At 44.1% G+C, this 4,787-nt stretch overlaps 2 non-coding genes across 2 annotated transcripts; both read right to left on the reverse strand.

Annotated features, from left to right (window-relative positions):
- Positions 1 to 1,038: 1,038 nt before the first annotated feature.
- Positions 1,039 to 1,144, reverse strand: LOC135274651 (U6 spliceosomal RNA). The gene has a single exon (XR_010342441.1). It is a non-coding gene; the product is annotated as a U6 spliceosomal RNA (small nuclear RNA).
- Positions 1,145 to 4,347: 3,203 nt separating this feature from the next.
- LOC135274681 (small nucleolar RNA SNORA67) lies at positions 4,348 to 4,486 on the reverse strand. The gene has a single exon (XR_010342464.1). It is a non-coding gene; the product is annotated as a small nucleolar RNA SNORA67 (small nucleolar RNA).
- Between the last annotated feature and the right edge of the window lie 301 nt (positions 4,487 to 4,787).

Here is a 4,787-nt window from a genome sequence, read left to right on the forward strand (position 1 = left end):
GTCAGGAGTTCTTGACCAGCCTGATCAACACGGCGAAACCTCGTCTCTACTAAAAATACAAAAATTAGCAGGGCATGGAGGTGTGTGCCTGTAATCCCAGCTACTCGGGAGGTTGAGGCAGGAGAATTGCTTAAACCTGGGAGGCGGAGACTGCAGTGAGCTGAGATTTTGCCACTGCACTCCAGCCTGGGTGACAGAGCAAGACTATGTCTCAAAAAAAAAAAAAAAAAAAGACATATGTTGAGACTTTTTCAGACTTAATGAAAGATATGACTCTGAAGATTTAATAAGCACAGTTATGCTTCTAAATTTTGTTATCTTTTTTTATGTCTTTGTAAGTGGTATTAAATTTTTCTTGAAACATGGCCAAATATAAACAAAAATTAATTAATTTAATTAATTTTTTATTTTAGAGTGAGTCTCTCTTTGTTGCCCAGGCTGGAGTACAGTGGCATGATCTTGGCTCATTGCAACCTCCACCTCCCAGGTTCGATTCTCTTGCCTCAGCCTCCCAAGAAGCTGGGATTACAGGCACATGCCACCTCCCAAAGTGCTGGGATTACAAGCTTGAGCCACTGTGCCTAGCCTAATTTAATCAATTTTCAAATCAGCTAATTAAGTGAAGATACAAATTCAAAATTGCAGAGAAAGAACATCTAGATCAGGCCGAGGCTGGGCACCTAACAATGAATACCCTTTCACTTGTAATTGACATAGAAATTTATTTAAATTGTCTTAAACAACAAGGAGCAGTTATTGCTCCTGTTACTGAAGATAAGTATGGTTGAGTTCAGGTGGGAAATGATGCCGCTTTCAATCAGGCTTCAGGATCTACTACTCCCTTTAAATCTCAGCTCTGCTCTTCTTCATGCTAGCTTCATTCCCAGCCTCTTTCTCTAACTAAAATGTAAAGCTCAGGCCAGGCACGGTGACTAATGCGGGAGGATCGCTTGAAGTTAGTTCAAAACCAGCCTAAGAAACATAGTGAGACCCTGTCTCTATAAAACAAAATGTAAATGTATTATTAATTTTATTTTTTTTAATATGGAACAGTTTATGAATTTGCATATCATATTTGTGCTGGGGCCATGCTAATCTTCTCTGTATTGTTCCAATTTTAGCGTAAGTGCTGCAAAGTCAGCACTGTCAATGTAAATAAAATAAAATGTCACTATCATGAGGATAGTGACTTCTCTCTTTTTGTTCACTATTTAATCCCCAACACTTAAAATCGTATTTTATTACTGCACATAATAGGCATTAAAAAAATTTGCAGGGAAAAAAGGAGGGGGGCCAGGAGTGGTGGCTCACATCTATAATCTCAACACTTTGGGAGTCTGAGGCAGGAGGATCTCGAGCCCAGGAGTTCAAGACTACCTTGGGCAAAAAAGTGAGACACCAGCTCTACAAAAATAAAAATTTAAAAAGAAGGGCCGGGCGTGGTGGCTCACGCCTGTAATCCAAGCACTTTGGAGGCCAAGGCAGGTGGATTACCTGAGGTTGGAAGTTCAAGACCAGCCTGACTAACATGGTGAAACCCTGTCTTTTAAAAAAAAATTAAAATTAAAAAAAAATTTAAAAAGAAAGAAGAAAGGAAGAGAAGGTGGAGGTATAGCAGCACAACAATTCCTGAGCAGAATAAATAAAAACAAGACTGTGTTAAATACATTTTAGAGAAACTAAATAACACTGAAGACAAAGAGATGATTTAAAAAATAACCTACAAAAAAAATAAAAAATAAAAAATAACCTGAGTTTCCTTCTGAATTCTTTTATCTGGCAAAAAAAAAGAAAAGAAAGAAAGAAAGAAAGAAAAAACTGAGGGGCCAGTCATGGTTGCTCAGGACTGTAATCCTAGCACTTTGGGAGGCCAAGGTGGGTGAATTACCTGAGGTCAAGAGTTCGAGACCAGCCTGGCCAACATGGTGAAACCCTGTCTCTATTAAAAATACAAAAATTATCTGGGCACGGTGATGCATGCCTATGGTCCCAGCTACTTGGGAGGCTGAGGCAGTAGAGAACGGCTTGAACCTGGGAGGCGAAGATTGCAGTGAGCCAAGATGGTTCCATTGCACTGTAGCCTGGGCGACAGAGAGAGACTCCATCTCAAAAAACAAAAACAAAAATAAAAAACCTGAAAGATTACCTGCCAAGCAAAAGAAGACAGAAATCAGTGGAATTCTAAATTCAAAGTGCTGACAAGAAATAACTCATCCTAGAATTCAACCCACCCACTCCTGAGTTGGAATTTTCAACATCAAAATTCCACTCAGGGGTGTTTTTGTTACCTGTTGCTGCATAACAAATAACTTTAAAACTTACTGGCTTAAAACAACTACCACCAGCCAGGCACAGTGGCTCACGTCTACCATCCCAGCACTTTAGGAAGCTGAGGCAGGAGGATTCCTTGAGCCCAGGAGTTCAAGACCAGCCTGGCCAATACAGTACAACCCCATCTCTACAAAAAACTTCATAAAATTAGCCAGATGTGGTGGTGTGCGCCTGTAGTCCCAGCTACTCAGGAGGCTGAGGCAGGAGGATCACTTGAGTCCAAGAGGTCAAGGCTACAGTGAGCTGTGATCGCGCCACTAAACTCTGGCCTGGGCAACAAAACAAGACCCTGTTTCAAAGAAACAAATAAATAAAAACCCACCACCATGTATTTGTTCACAATTCTGTAGTTTGGCAGGGCTTGGTTGGGATGGCTCATCTGTGTTCTATGCGGTGTTTTGGCTGAGGTAGCTCAACTGGGACTGTGAGATCTTCCAGCTTCACTCACCCATTCAGTGCCTCAGCTGAAGGGATCAGGATGGCTGGTGGCTGGCTGGGCATCCCTCTCTCCCTTTGTTGTCTTTCATCTTCCAGGTCCTTTCTCTCTCCAGTAAAGCAGGTGAACTTGGTTTCATAATGGCTGGCTCCCAAGAGGGTGAAAATGGAAACTGCCAGGCCTCCTAAGGCCTAAGCCTGGACCTAGCACAATATCGTTTCCACCTTCCACTAGTCAAAGTGAGTCACAAGGCCAGTCCAGATTTAAGGGGAGGGCAAATAAATTCTGCTGTTGCTTTTTTTTTTTTTTTTCCTGAGACGGAGCCTCACTCTGTCGCCTAGGCTAGATGGTAGTGGTGAAATCTCAACTCACTGCAACCTCTTCCTCACAGGTTCAAACAGTTCTCCTGCCTCAGCCTCCTGAATAGCTAGGATTATAGGCACACACCACCATGCCCAGCTAATTTTTGTTTTTGTGGTTTTTTTTTTGAGATGGAGTTTTGCTCTTGTTATCCAAGCTGGAGTGTAATGGTTCGATCTTGGCTCCCTGCAACCTCCGCCTTCCGGGTTCAAGCGATTCTCCAACCTCAGCCTCCTGAGTAACTGGGATTACAGCTGTGCACCACCACCACATCCAGCTAATATTTTGTATTTATATCAGAAATTGGGTTTCACCATGTTAGCCAGGCTGGTCTCGAACTCCTGACCTCAGGTGATCTGCCCACCTTGGCCTCTGAAAGTGCTGGGATTACAAGCATCCACCACACTTGGCCTATTTTTTTTCTTTTTTTTTTTTGAGACTGAGTTTCACTCTTGCTGCCTAGGCTGGAGTGCAATGGCACCATCTCGGCTCACCTCCACCTCCACTTCCCAGGTTCAAGTGATTCTCCTGCCTCAGCCTCCCAAGTAGCTGGGATTACAGGCATGTACCACCAGGCCCAGCTAATTTTGTATTTTTAGTAGAGATGGGGTTTCTTGTTGGTCAGGCTGGTTTGGAACTCCCGACCTCAGGTGATCTGCCTGCCTCGGCCTCCCAAAGTGCTGGGATTACAGGCGTGAGCCACCATGCCTGGCCAATTTTTGTTTTGTTTGTTTGTTTGTTTTTGCCTCAAAAAGTGACATTTATTCAAAGAAAACAAAATGACAAGATGTCCATCCCTTGACTCCCTTCCCTCCCCCTCCTGCTGCTCTTCAGCACCCCCAAGACTGAACTGTGGCTGGGGCTAGGTGGCAGGATAGCCCCTCAAATAAGGGCAGCAACATTGAGAGGCATTTCCTCAGTGGAGGTGTTGTAAAAGGTCTCTATATCCTGAAGAGTCCTCTTGCCTTCCTCTGTCACCATGTTAGTAGCCACACGCTTACGGCCAAACTGTCCACCTCAACCGATTCCGTGGATGTAGTTTTCCCTGTTGGTGGGAAGATCATGGTTGATGACTGAAGAAACCTGCTGCACATCAATGCCTCTGGCCTTCGTCAAGAAAGACAACTCTTCTGATGGGTTTATAAGGAGAGAAAAAAAAAAAAAGACGACTCTTCAGCGTGTGCACGAGAATCTATCCCGAAGGGATTACACGTGGGTATCCACGTAGGCAGCTAAGGAAGGCAGAGGAAATAAGCATCTCTGTTCCCCAAAGACCTTAGCCATGCAAGATTCTATTCCAAGTCGCTACTTTCCTGAGAGGGGCAGTGGATGTCTCCTTGAGAGGGAATCACCTTGGATAATTTTTGTATTTTTAATAGAGACAGGGTTTCACCATGTTATCTAGGCTGGTCTCAAACTCCCGACCTTGTGCCTTGTGATCTGCCCACCTCGGCCTCCCAAACTGCTGGGATTACAGGTGTGAGCCACCATGCGCCTGGCTTTTTTTTTTTTTGAGACTGAGTCTCACTTTGTCATTGAGGCTGCAGTGCAGTGGCAAAATCTCAGCTCACTGCAACCTCCACCTCCCAGGTTCAAGCAATTCTCCTGCCTCAGCCTCCCGAGTAACTGGGATTACAGGAATGCACCACTACACCCGGCT

Source organism: Aotus nancymaae, unplaced genomic scaffold (assembly GCF_030222135.1).
Source record: "Aotus nancymaae isolate 86718 unplaced genomic scaffold, 86718_ANA_hifiasm-v0.15.2.pri h1tg000012l, whole genome shotgun sequence".
NCBI lineage: Eukaryota > Metazoa > Chordata > Mammalia > Primates > Aotidae > Aotus > Aotus nancymaae.